The sequence below is a fragment of the Salmo trutta genome, chromosome 24 (genome assembly GCF_901001165.1).
Source record: "Salmo trutta chromosome 24, fSalTru1.1, whole genome shotgun sequence".
Classification (NCBI taxonomy): Eukaryota; Metazoa; Chordata; class Actinopteri; order Salmoniformes; family Salmonidae; genus Salmo; species Salmo trutta.
Window position 1 is genome coordinate 23,130,778 of NC_042980.1, and position 14,019 is coordinate 23,144,796.

Below are 14,019 nucleotides of genomic sequence, written 5' to 3' on the forward strand. Positions count from 1 at the left end.
CAGGAAGGAATATCTGTTGTATGATATGTCATATAGATAGGCATCCTCCTGGTCAATGAATCGGGAAAGGAAACTATTACCTTAATATGTTCACAAAGAAAGATTGAGTGAACCAACAGTAGATTGAGAAATTTCAGCACAAACGCTAGAGGAAGGCCAGACTAACAGTTGAAGAGAAACAGTGAAAAGCAGTATGGATTCAGTGTGGATTCCCAGGCTAGGAAAATACTACTATTACTGCCGTAACATGTTCACATAGGAAGCCTGAGAGAACCGGCAGTTGACTATATACCCTATTCATACCCTATTTATGTAGTGTACTACATAAGAAATAGGATGCTATTTTGGATTTTGCCTATGAGAAAACACATTTTGTACACACATACAGTCAATGACTGGGGTCCACTAGATCCTGTGTCCTGTTTTTAGTAACTGGGAAGCAATCAGTCAGTCAGAGGCCATGTTTCTCCAGTGAGCCCCATAATGAAAAGATCTACACAGAAAGAAAAGTCATGTGGATGAGCTGTTCCCTGTTACCCACCCTCCTCACCACCACTCCCTGCTAGTAAATGTAATATCCTGTGGTTAATCTCTTTGTCTCCTGACCAATAGAAAACAGATGTGGAGACTCACACACAGCCTACACACAATCACCCAAGGAATTTCCTAACTGTTGGTTATTTAACTTCTGCTTGATGTTCGCTAACAGTGATCATTTCAATTTATCTCTATGTAATTACCTTGGGGTTTGTGTGTTGGGGAGGTTTTTGTTATGTAATGCTCTGGCCATGCAGTAACAAGCACATTTGGGCACTTTATCAAGTTGTTTCATGTATGGTCAATGAAGTGGTCATCTGCTCAGGACAGGAGATCCCTTTGTCTTCCCTTCCAGAGGACAAATCAAAGATGCTCATATAATTCTATGGGCGAAACCCCCAGCTCAGATCAGCTGTCGTTTGTGCCACATTGCAGAGTTGTCTTCTTTCTCCCAGTAGCATTTGGGGCCTGGTCATTTATCCTAAATGTGTTGTTAGCACTCACTCTCAACAGTTACAGCTGTCAATACCCTCACTAGGCCCCTTAGTCCATGGTGGGTGGTGTGGGCGGTATGGTGTGTAGCGTATGTGTGCATCCCTTTGAATCAAAGTTGGCAAAAATCTAAAGTTGCCATTTGTCGTTCTGAGTTTGTCTATCTAATGGTGACGTCCACATTGTTATTACAAGAGATTATCATTCCTGTATAAGTGCTTTTGAAACTAGACTGTATCTCTGTAGTGAGTGTGTGTTTGTGTGTGTGGTGTGAGTCGTCAGTGTATCAGCTGTTTCTCAGATCGGATGCCTTGGTGACAAGAAGGGGACAGCCCTTGCTGCTGTCTGTGTGTGTGGGGGGTCAGAGCTCTGTACCACCAGCTGCCCAAGCACACCAAGAAGTGAGAAGAGATTACTTTACTTTTTCAGTTGTCAGAATGTGTCTATCTTTTACAAGCGATGATTCAAAAGCATTGAGACCTCACGACTTTGAGGTATAGAGATCAGCCACCCACACGAGATGGCAGTAGTAGGCAGTTTAACACCGCAAGTGACTTTATTACATTTTACAATCTATGCAATTTAAGGAACTTCCACACTTCTCCATACTGACAAAAGGGAGCTATGTGTAGAAGAGGACAGACCAATCACCTCTTTTTGTCACATGCTTCGAAGGCAACAGGTGTAGACACAGTGAAATGATTACTTACTGGTCCGTTTCCAGTCATTCAGAGTTAAAGATGACATGTTTATTTAATTTTTATGTTAATAGTGAAACAGTGAATAATGAATAGAGATAACAAGTAAATAATAACATGGCTATATACAGGGAGTACTAGTACCGAGTCGATGTGCAGGGGTACGAGGTCATTGAGGTAGCTGTGTACTGTACATATAGGTAGGGGTAAAGTGACTAAGCAACAGGATAGATAAGAGACAGTAGCAGAAGCATATGTGCAAAAAAGTTAGTGAGCTAGTGCAAAAATGGGTCAATGCAGTAGTCCGGGTAGCCATTTGATTTGCTATTTAGCAGTCTTGTTTAGAAGTCTTATGGCTTGGGGAAGTCTTATGGCCTGTTGGTTCCAGACTTGGTACATTGGTACCACTTGCTGTGCAGTAGCAGAGAGATCAGTCTGTGGCTTGGGTGGCTGTAGTCTGACAATTTTTTGGGCCTTCCTCTGACACCGCCTGGTATAGAGTTCCTGGATGGCAGGGAGCTCGGCCCCAGTGAAGTACTGGGACATACGCACTACTCTTGTAGCGCCTTGCGGTCGGATGCCAAGCAGTTGCCATACCAAGCGCTGATGCAGCCAGTCAAGATGCTCTCAATGGTACGGCTGTAGAACTTTGAGGATTTGAGGGCCCATGCCAAATCTTTTCAGCCACCTGAGGAGGAAGAGGTGCTGTCATGCCCTCTTCACAACTGTGTTGGTGTGTTTGGACCATGATAGGTCCTTAGTGATGTTGACATGAGGAACTTGAAACTCTCGACCTGTTCCACTACAGCCCCATCGATGTGAATGGGGGCATGCTCAGCCCTCCATTTCCTGTAATTCACGATCAGCTCCTTTGTATTACTGATGTTGAAGGACAGGTTGTTGTCCTGGCTCTCTGACCTCTTCCCTTTAGGCTGTCTCATCATCGTCGGTGATCAGGCCTACCACCGTCGTGTTGTCGGCAAACTTAATGATGGTGTTGGAGTCGTGCGCGGCCATGCTGTTGTACAGGAGAGGACTAAACATGGACCCCAGAGGGGCCCATGTGTTCAGGGTCAGTGCGGCAGATGTGTTGTTGCCTACCCTCATCACCTGGGGGCAGCCCGTCAGGAATCTAGGATCCAGTTGCAGAGGGAGGTGTTCAGTCCCATGGAGCTTCAAGGCACTATGGTGTTGAACACTGAGCTGTAGTCAATTAATAGCTTTCTCACGTATTTGTTCCTTTTGTCATTTAGACAAGTTACCATGGCATTCTTGGGCACAGGGACTATGGTGGTCTGTTTAAAACATGTAGGTATTACAGACTGGGTCAGGGAGAGGTTGAAAATGTCAGTGAAGACACTTGCCAACTGGTCAGCGCATGCGTCCTGGTAATCCATCTGGCCCTGTGGCCTTGTTAATGTTAATCTGTTTCAAGGTCCTATTCACACCCAAATTGGTCTACATGGACAAGTTCTGGCCTGGTTTAGATCTTATCTGTCGGAAAGATATCAGTTTGTCTCTGTGAATGGTTCGTCCTCTGACAAATCAATTGTACATTTCGGTGTTCCTCAAGGTTCCGTTCTAGGACCACTATTGTTTTCACTATATATTTTACCTCTTGGGGATGTCATTCGAAAACATAATGTTAAATTTCACTGCTATGCGGACGACACACAGCTGTACATTTCAATGAAACATGGTGAAGCCCCAAAATTGCCCTCGCTAGAAGCCTGTGTTTCAGACATAAGGAAGTGGATGGCTGCAAATGTTCTACTTTTAAACTCGGACAAAACAGAGATGCTTGTCCTAGGTCCCAAGAAACAAAGAGATCTTCTGTTGAATCTGACAATTAATCTGGATGGTTGTACAGTCGTCTCAAATAAAACTGTGAAGGACCTCGGCGTTACTCTGGACCCTGATCTCTCTTTTGAAGAACATATCAAGACTGCTTCAAGGACAGCTTTTTTCCATCTACGTAACATTGCAAAAATCCGAAACTTTCTGTCCAAAAATGACGCAGAAAAATTAATCCATGCTTTTGTTACTTCTAGGCTCGACTACTGCAATGCTCTACTTTCCGGCTACCCGGATAAAGCACTAAACAAACTTCAGTTAGTGCTAAATACGGCTGCTAGAATCCTGACTAGAACCAAAAAATTTGATCATATTACTCCAGTGCTAGCTTCCCTACACTGGCTTCCTGTTAAGGCAAGGGCTGATTTCAAGGTTTTACTGCTAACCTACAAAGCATTACATGGGCTTGCTCCTACCTATCTTTCCGATTTGGTCCTGCCGTACATACCTACACGTACGCTACGGTCACAAGACGCAGGCCTCCTAATTGTCCCTAGAATTTCTAAGCAAACGGCTGGAGGTAGGGCTTTCTCCTATAGAGCTCCATTTTTATGGAATGGTCTGCCTACCCATGTGAGAGACGCAGACTCAGTCTCAACCTTTAAGTCTTTACTGAAGACTTATCTCTTCAGTAGGTCCTATGATTAAGTATAGTCTGGCCCAGGAGTGTGAAGGTGAACGGAAAGGCTGGAGCAACGAACCGCCCTTGCTGTCTCTGCCTTGTCGGTTCCCCTCTTCCCACTGGGATTCTCTGCCTCTAACCCTTTTACAGGGGCTGAGTCACTGACTTACTGGTGTTCTTCCATGCCGTCCATGGGAGGGGTGCGTCACTTGAGTAGGTTGAGCCACTGACGTGGTCTTCCTGTCTGGGTTGGCGCCCCCCCCTTGGGTTGTGCCGTGGCAGACATCTTTGTGGGCTATACTCGGCCTTGTCTTCGGACGGTAAGTTGGTGGTTGTAGATATCCCTCTAGTGGTGTGGGGGCTGTGCTTTGGCAAAGTGGGTGGGGTTATATCCTGCCTGTTTGGCCCTGTCCGGGGGTATCATCGGATGGGGCCACAGTGTCTTCTGATCCCTCCTGTCTCAGCCTCCAGTATTTATGCTGCAGTAGTTTATGTGTCGGGGGGCTAGGGTCAGTCTGTTACATCTGGAGTATTCTCTTGTCTTATCCAGTGTCCTGTGTGAATGTAAATATGCTCTCTCTAATTCTCTCTTTCTTTCTTTCTTTCTTTCTTTCTCTCGGAGGACCTGAGCCCTAGGACTACCTGGCATGATGACTCCTTGCTGTCCCCAGTCCACCTGGCCATGCTGCTGCTCCAGTTTCAACTGTTCTGCCTGCGGCTACGGAACCCTGACCTGTTCACCGGACGTGCTTGTTGCACCCTCGACAATTACTATGATTATTATTATTTGACCATGCTGGTCATTTACGAACATTTTAACATCTTGACCATGTTCTGTTATAATATCCACCCGGCACAGCCAGAAGAGGACTGGCCACCCCTCATAGCCTGGTTCCTCTCTAGGTTTCTTCCTAGGTTTTTGGCCTTTCTCAGGAGTTTTTCCTAGGGAGTTTTTCCCAGCCACCGTGCTTCTTTCACATGCATTGCTTGCTGTTTGGGGTTTTAGGCTGGGTTTCTGTACAGCACTTTGAGATTTCAGCTGATGTACGAAGGGCTATATAAATAAATTTGATTTGATTTGATTTGACATAGGGTACAGAGAGTGTGATCACACAGTCGTCCGGAACAACTGATGCTCTCAGGCATGGTTCAGTGTTTCTTGCCTCGAAGCATGCATAGAAGGTATTTAGCTCATCTGGTAGGGTCATGGCACTGGACAGCTCGTGGCTGGGTTTCCCTTTGTAATACGTGATAGTTTTCAAACCCTGACACATCCAACGAGCATCAGAACCGGTGTAGTAGGATTCGATCTTAGTCCTGTATTGATGCATTGCTTGTTTGATGGTTTGTCGGGATTTCTTCTAAGCGTCCGTGTTAGTGTCCCGTTCATTGAAAGTGGCAGCTTTAGCCTTTAACTCAGTGTGGATGTTGTCTGTAATTCTGGTTGGGATATGTACGTACGGTTACTGTGGGGATGACGTTGTTGGTGCACTTATTAAGGAAGCTGGTGACCGATGTGGTAAACTCTTCAATGCTATCGGATGAACCTATTCCAGTCTGTGCCAGAGAAACAGTCTTGTAGCTTAGCGTCCGCTTCATCGGAGCACTTCCGTATTGAGCGTGTCACTGGTACTTCCTGTTTGAGTTTTTGCTTGTAAGCAGGAATCAGGAGGACAGAGTTATGGTCAGATTTGTCAAATGGAGCGCGAAGGAGAGCTTTGTATGTGTCTCTGTGTGTGGAGTAAAGGAGATCTAGAGTTCTTTTTGCCTCTAGTTGCACAGGGGACATGCTGGTAGAAATGAGGTAAAACGGATTTCTGTTTTCCTGCATTAAAATCACCAGCCACTAGGAGCGCTGCCTCTGGGTGAGCATTTCTTTGTTTGCTTATGGCCCTATACAGCCCTATGAGTGCGGCCTACAGCTTATCATAAGGTATTTTAACTCAGAACCACAAGACTTTATGCCATAACTGCCTGCTGATGCAACCCTGACCAGCACACATCGTGCAACGGCATTGTATTTGACAGTCTTATATGTTTCCAGTTACATTCAAAGAGAAAACGAAGACAAAGGCAGCATGTACACATACAATCATCATCCCATCCTGTTCTCTCTCTCTGTAATGAGAGGATTCCAAGACAAGAGTAACCTCAACCTGGACTGAATCCAGAACCAGTCTTGTTCTGAGTCAGAGAGAGGCCGATGCAATGGCGGCTGGCAGACAGCAAGTGGACATGTGTTTGGGAGGGAGGAGGGGTAGAAGAAGGGGAGAGATTGCTAAAGACTACCACATGGTTTCTTAGCAAGCAGCTCAATGCTTTCAATGCGTTCAGCTCGTCTCCCAGTCTATTACAGAGGAGTCTGTGGCCTGGCTGAGAGTCAAGGAGTTAATATTTATCATTATATGAAACGTAATAAGAAGAGCCTAGCCAGCCAACCGCCCAGCCCCTATGGGCAAGTCAACAAGTCAACTTTGCTTTGTAGCTATGGGAGGCCTTCGGATAAATCACAACTTACAACTGACTCTTCTCGCCTTTCTCAAAACCCCAATGTTGGAAGCACAAACAGAGCATGCATGCACAGCACACACACACACTGTTGAATGTGCTGCGTGTGCTGCCAGTGCCTCTTGCTGCATCAGATTAAAGCCGACGGCAAACATTCAAGACAATGCTGCATTGTCTGGGAGTCCATGTCAGTCTTAAGAACAACCAACACAATGAATCTGTTCATTCATTGGCAATGGAGAGGAAGATAGGAGAAGACACAGTGGTGTTAATAATGCTACTCTGCCTGGACTGCTGCCAGCTACAGTGGAAGAAGTTTTCCCTGATGTAACAGGAGATCAAGTTTTATTCTAGCTAACCCGCTATAGGAGGTAATTAGCAGCAGGATCAAGGCAACCCCCTCAGATGAGCCACGATGAGCTCAGGTCTCTCCAAGAACTAAGAGGAACCAGGCACAGGCACATGGTTCAGCTACATTTTGGTGCCAGTGCACCAGAAAAGCTTGACTAGTAGTGTATTGGTAACATGGGATGTAATACCAATGCAACCAGTCATTTTTTTAAGCCATGCAGCGGGTTGAGCAAAGTAGGCCTGTCCAGTTGTGTTTTTTGCTGTGCTAGTGCATAACTCTGCAGCTTAAACCCAATGGTTTATTTTAGGGTGAAGTAATTAAATAAATGTTGTGTCATCCCCTCCACAAACTGGACAACTTCCTTTGACCTGCAGAATCACTGCTAAAAGCCTGTGTTTGGAGAACTCTGGCAGGAGGCTGGGTACCATGTCAAGATGTTCTGGTGTTGACACATACATAACACAGTGTAAATAGTATACATTATTTAATCTGTTGAAGTTTCATTCCCTCCTCCTTCAGAGAACAGCTTGGACATGTAAAGGTAGGCTGAGACTACAGAGTCATGGAGTCCAGAGGCCCCAAAGTGGCACACTATTCCCTATGTAGTGCACTTCTTTTGACCAGGATTCTGGTCACAACTAATGCACTATAAAGGGAATAGGGGGCCATTCTGCACACTCCCTTAAAGTCCAAAAGCCCCCAAAATATCCCCACTTTAGTGCCTGTCATTGTGATTGACTGGGACAATTTGGTGAAATAAATGGGTAGGCCTAGAGGAAATAGATCATTAGGCCTTGTTGCGTGACTAACAGAAACCTGGAAATAGTGTTTCCTCGAGAAAACCAGGTCTTTCATAATTGTAGCCTAGTTTCTTTCCTTTTGATGAGGGGGACTCACTGTGCCTGCCGCCTCCCATGATTGATGACATCAATCGTGATGGAAGGAGGTTGTCAGTGATTTTACCTTACAGTACTTAAATGGCTAGTTAAAACCACATCGGGCTCGCTCCTTTACTTCTACAATGACATATGTATTTTACAAAGAACTAGGCCATGCCGGTTTCCCATTTTCTTTTGATAACAGAAGTCAATTCTCTCAACCCAATGAGACCTCACTTTCCATGTGACTGTGTGTCTCATTCATGGCTGGCACTATGAGATGGAGAAGGGGATGAGGTCGGATCTAAGTGCTCACTCCTAGCCAACCCTGTAGGAGATGTAGAGGGGGATGAGGGGACAAGGCCAGGCAGGGCAGGCTGAACTGCACTCTCTCTCCCAGACCGGATATCATGTGATCCTATTTAACCCCAGACACTTGAGAGAGAATGAGCCGGATGCCTCGAGGGTGTGGGACAACAGCCACTAAAAAGCCTTGATTGTGTCCTCTGCCATCCAAGCCAACGCAGAGAGGAACTCAAACAGGGACCCTGAAAATAAATGAATGTAGCTACTCTGCCGGCTGCTGGCACTTTAGTCGTCTCTGTGTTTCTCCCCCACTTCCCACTTTGCCCCCCCATCTCAAGTACAGGCTCGTTGTAAGAAGAGCAAGGCGCGGCCGACTAGACTAACTCATCACATAGCTGTCTTTTTACAGCTCCCTAAATGGCCATTAATTTCCCACCAATTGAGCTCCAGACATGAGTGTACTTCAGCCACCTTCCACAGCTCCCCCCGGGCTGGGCTGAAGGAAGGCTGCAAGGTCCTGCTAGACACCCAGTATTGTCCCACAGGCTCAAAGTGGTGTCTCTGATAAGTCTACAATGATAAAGCTTTTTTCACTCCATAGCAACCACTCGTTGTACAAAATGTCAGGGATATACTTCATGTAGATAAAAGGGAAATAGTGTTGACCTCAATAACGTGTTCCAAAACATACAGCAGGCCTAACAAGTTGGGAAGTTGGCATGTTCATTTTCCTTAACAATAATAGAAAGATGAAAATACATTTTAAATGCACTGTAGGGCACTTTGGATACAATTCAACCATCAACGTTTTCACTGTATCGAAACTGTGTGGTTTAAAATCATAACGGCCTAATATAACCATGTATTTTGGCAATCAAAACAAGCACATAATTGTGGGAAAGCAGCCTTTTGGAAAACATGTCATCTATGGAGAGATGAACCAGCTGTAGTTCTCTTACAAGCACAACAACAATTATTTCCTAAGCACAACAATTTTCTAAACTTAATAACTGAAATACTGACCCTTCTCTTGATTACAGAGCAGTTAAAGACATGCTCCGGTACGTTGGCGACTACTAAGTATATTTTTTACCTCCGGCTTTGGGCTGGATGTGTCAATGTGTAGTTCATACATGCATAATCTATGAGCAGATTTACCTCAATTAGCACAAAATCCCTAGTTTGAAAGCAATTGTTTTTCTGAAACCTATGCTGTGCAATTCTCCCTACATTTTCCCCCACGTGGGTCAACCCCCTAGCAATTCGAGTTCAACCAACGAGCTTCAGCCCCTTGCTATATGAGTAACAGCTAGCATCTACTGGGTACCCAAAAACTGGATGTTCCGGTTTTCAGGGGAAATAGAAAGAGAGCTTTCCGCTTTTGGACATTAACAAGGCAATTTAATCTGTATTAGTTATTAATCTGTAATAGTTGTGACTGAAAATAATATATATCATCTGTACCGGACATTTAAAACTGTAAAAATATATATATAATCAATGCAAATGTGTATATAAAATCCAATGCTTGTAAAAATGTATTTGTAACAACAGACAGACAGAGAGAAATGACGTGGTGCGCATATCTGCACATACAGTATGTGACGTAGTATGCAATTTTCAGGGACCACTTTTGGCTTGTGAGTGCTACTTTCAGAAACTGGCTAAAAAGTATACAAAAGTACCAGAGAATCCCTTTAAGTTTAAGGGGGACTGCAATCTAGGAATACCATGCAGTGGTAAATGAAATGGCTTTATTAGTACAGTACAGTGTCTTAGCTCACTGAGCTGAGAGATGAGGTGAGAGAGTGAGGGAGAAAGAAGAAGACCCCTGTTATTTTCTAAACTTTTGAGATCTCTCCATAGGGGGGGGTTGTTATTTTCCTCTTCTCCCTTCTGCACGCTAGACTTCATCGGTATTTGTCTTTAAAAAAGCCTCCCCCTCCCATCCTTTCCAGTATTCGGTTCATTACATTTTGCGCAGACTTCGAGAGAAGAAAAGGAGAAGATCAATAAAGTGGGTCTAGCTGTGGAGAGACGTGTGAAAGAGAGAAACGGGGGGAAACGGGGAACGGGGAAACAGAAAAGAGAGGCTGGATCTGGCTCAGGAGATGAAAGTGACATCGCCACCATGGGTTTCAGAGCCCAGAGAAGGGAGCCCCAGGCAGGGTCTGAATAAGCTGAATAGCCCCATCATTTCTTTACATCCTTTCACTCTCTCTGGGTCTGACTGCTGGAACTCTTCATTCAGCACAATGGCAAATGCACTAAACCTTTTTTCTTATGCTAATGATCCCTCCAACTGCATAGGCATCATCATATTAAATTAAAAATACACTCATGGTGCAACGTAGAAATACACACCACCAAAAATGCTTTTGGAAAAAGTCTGATTTTTCCTGAAACATTGGTCTTCTCTTACTTTTTTCTTACTCTTAATAATTTCTGTAATTTCACTGTTTTCTTTTCACTTCATTCTCTAGAGAAAATCCTATTGTTCCTTTGTAAAAACCCTGCAGTTTTAACATAAAATAACTTTAACATGACTTTCATCAGATTTAACAGAGTTGATGAAAGTCACTGATTAAGGAATTTATTTGACCTTTAAGCTCTATCCTATGAAATGACACACAACCCTAAAACCAGTTGTTCTATAACTGTTCTGAGACCAAAGCAAGGAAGAAAATGGTGCTCATATTATTAGTTCAGGCGTGAGCCTAGGGATTATTAGCACACACACTAGATGGGTAAAAGCCAAGCGCAAATATAGGTGTTTTACCCAGCACAAAAGCATCAAGTGTTTGTTGATTACTCAGGCTACAGTGCAAACAAGCTAACTGAGAATCTTTCAACAATAAGTAGGCTACACAACTCCTACTGACCAGGGAGATCCAAGAAGGTGGCCTTAATTCTACAGCATGCCAGGCGCTTGAAGCATTTATTTTTTAATCTTTATTTGCAAGTGTTTAAATGAGAGGGATCTTGAAATAGTCTGTACACAGAGTGAAGGGAGAGCACTCCTGAGCACCTACCTAACACTTTCTTCGACACTATCCACTTGTAGCCACTACCTTAAGTTGGAATGTAGCCTCTGCAATATTCGTCTATCAGAATGCACAAATAATGATGATCGACAATACAACAATATTTGAAAACACAAACCTTCTAGAGGTTATAGCCTCTCACAATGAGTCCTTCAATCTCAACCATAAAAAATATGCACAAAATGTATTGCAAAATAAAAGTTATTGTTTACACTGAACTTTGAACAAACTTTTTGGATCATAGTTAAAGATGGTGAGTGATCACAATAGTTCTACTACTCTGAGGCATTTGGAAGTCAGTAGGACTGGCGCTGCAGCTTTCTGATCACATCTCTTCACATTTGGATCAAGTTGCAGGACAGAATTTTTTCGATTCTTATGTAAAATAATTTCAAAGTGCAAATAAGATGTGGAGTTACCCCAAACCCCTTCCGTCCTTGACACGCAATATTAAGCTGTGACTGCAGGATAGTGGTTTAAGTTTAAACACATTACATTCAACATCAAGAGTTGTCAAATAAGAAGATAAGAACAATTGGAATTGTAAAATGTATCCAAATAAATGTGCGGTTGTGAAAGCTGTCATCTAGGCTACACCACAACGAAAACTTTTCTTACCTTGAATGATATATTTAGACCCCGTACTCTTGTTCACTTTGTCCGTTGATTCTCCGCAAAGAATCCGGGAACTATAGTACTGAAACTCTACTTTTTCAATCAAAACCGCTTGGACAGGATATGTCCCTTTGAAAAAAATCCATTGAGGTGCACTTCAAGAAAAGTTTGAAATTCTACTATAAATTACGGGCACTGCATCCCTCGGATAACTAATTTAATTCGGAGGAGCGCATTTATACTCGCATCTAACTTTTACAATCCATCATCTTCAAGCAGTAAAGTTCTCACTCCCTTTTGCGCTTTTTCATATGAAAGCGCATTGCGTGTTTTCGCTGAAAGACTCGATTTTAATCGACAGTTGTTCTAGACATGCGGTGGTGAGATCTTCAGGCTGATCTGTTTTCAATCCGATCCCCTCTTTCTCTCCCCTCTACTCTCACCCCCCACCTCCTCCCTGCTCCCTGGTGAGTTGGGCCATTTGCTGCTCCAGATGGGCCGGGCTAACTCAATCCAACAGTTGGGTTTCGGGAAAAGTTAGATAAAGTTGAATTATTGTTCGATTTCACGGACAGAACGTTTTTTGGGAGGACAGTTTTTGTCAGAAACACTTGGGTTAATCAATTTAGAATACGATATCATTGCAATTTATTAGTATATCACCCACCGAACCCCTCCTCATGAATAATTATTTGGCCTTCACATATTTTTGGTAATTGATATATCTTTCCCCATCTCCAGTTGTCTTGGCCTGGAATTATAGCAGCAGCAACACTGATAAAAAAATCTATTTGGAAACAAGCCTTCCATGTACCCTACACATTAGGCACTTTCCGCAATTATCAATGGGCTTGACACTTTTTATATAAATATATAGCAGGCCTTTCTGATAAATTTGTCTGAGCAACATGATGTTGTATGGATAATAGGCAGGGTTGGGTAGGTTACTTTCTAAATGTAATCTATTACTAGTTACCTGTCCAAAATTGTAATCAGTAACGTCATTTTTGGATTACCCAAACTCAGTAACGTAATCAGATTACATTCAGTTACTTTAAGATTACTTCCTTCTTTAAGAGGCATTAGAAGAAGACAAAAATGTATGTTACCAATTGAACAACATCTATTGCAAGAAAAATCAATGTTAAAGTTTACATAGCAGGCCATATATAGATGTTAAATTTGACTTTATGGGTTGGTTATGTAGGCTTATTCTAATCCATCGCTTTCTACTACATATAATAATACAATTCAATTATATCTTTACATTAAAAACCAAAGTCTATCAGAATTCCAGTCATTCCAATCAATGTTATTCCCCTTGATCTTCCAGAATAGGACTTGGAGATATGGAAGTATAGATTAGCTACATTTTATTTACCTGAGCATAACCCCACAACTAAGGACTTATTAGCCAGCCCTACTCTGTTGTTTATGATTTTGTTGTCATGGAGGACTGATTAGGCTCATTGATACGAATTGAAAAATAAATGCTGCCCTTATGGAATGGCATGCTTTGAGCGCTACTGAAAAGTGCTATTCACATGTGAAAATGAATTCCATATGCTTCATTTGCTATAGGTCTATTGTTTACCTTTTTGTTGGTGACACTGATATCTTGATAATATGCAGCTGTTTAAAGGGCAAATCCACAGATGAAACAATAACAAAATTGTCGGCCCGCCTCTGTTTTGGTAAAAAGTTGAGGGATGGGCCTGGAGAAATGTATCCACTCTCAGATGAATAGACAGAGCTATGGATTCAAGGACTGACCATCTATGATATCAAAATTATTGTGTAAACCATGTTATGAGGCTATACAGTGTCAACATTTACAATGTTTACAAACATTGGAGAAAAACAAGTGTATATTTTGGGTTCAGATGTAGTATGACAGTTGAATTAAGCTCATGAGGCATTTATAAGTTATATTCTTCAAGAATCAATGGATATATAATTTATTAGTCAAAAAATGGATGAAACAACTACAGATTGCCACTATAAGTCTATCAGAAGTGTGTGAGTTTGAGCATGTGTCCATTAGGCATATGGAAAAAAATTTATCAGCATAAATTAGATTGAGCAATAAAAGCCCCACTTTTATACCATAGGC

General features: G+C 42.8%; 1 protein-coding gene across 1 annotated transcript in view; it reads right to left on the bottom strand.

The window, feature by feature from the left end:
- The window catches only part of gli2a (GLI family zinc finger 2a), a 105,976-nt gene extending 93,612 nt beyond the window's left edge, over window positions 1-12,364 (bottom strand). Inside the window, exon 1 of the mRNA XM_029711571.1 lies at window positions 11,910-12,364. The gene's annotated coding sequence lies outside the window, so the exon portion shown is untranslated. The remainder of the gene's footprint in view (window positions 1-11,909) is intronic.
- Window positions 12,365-14,019: the final 1,655 nt, after the last annotated feature.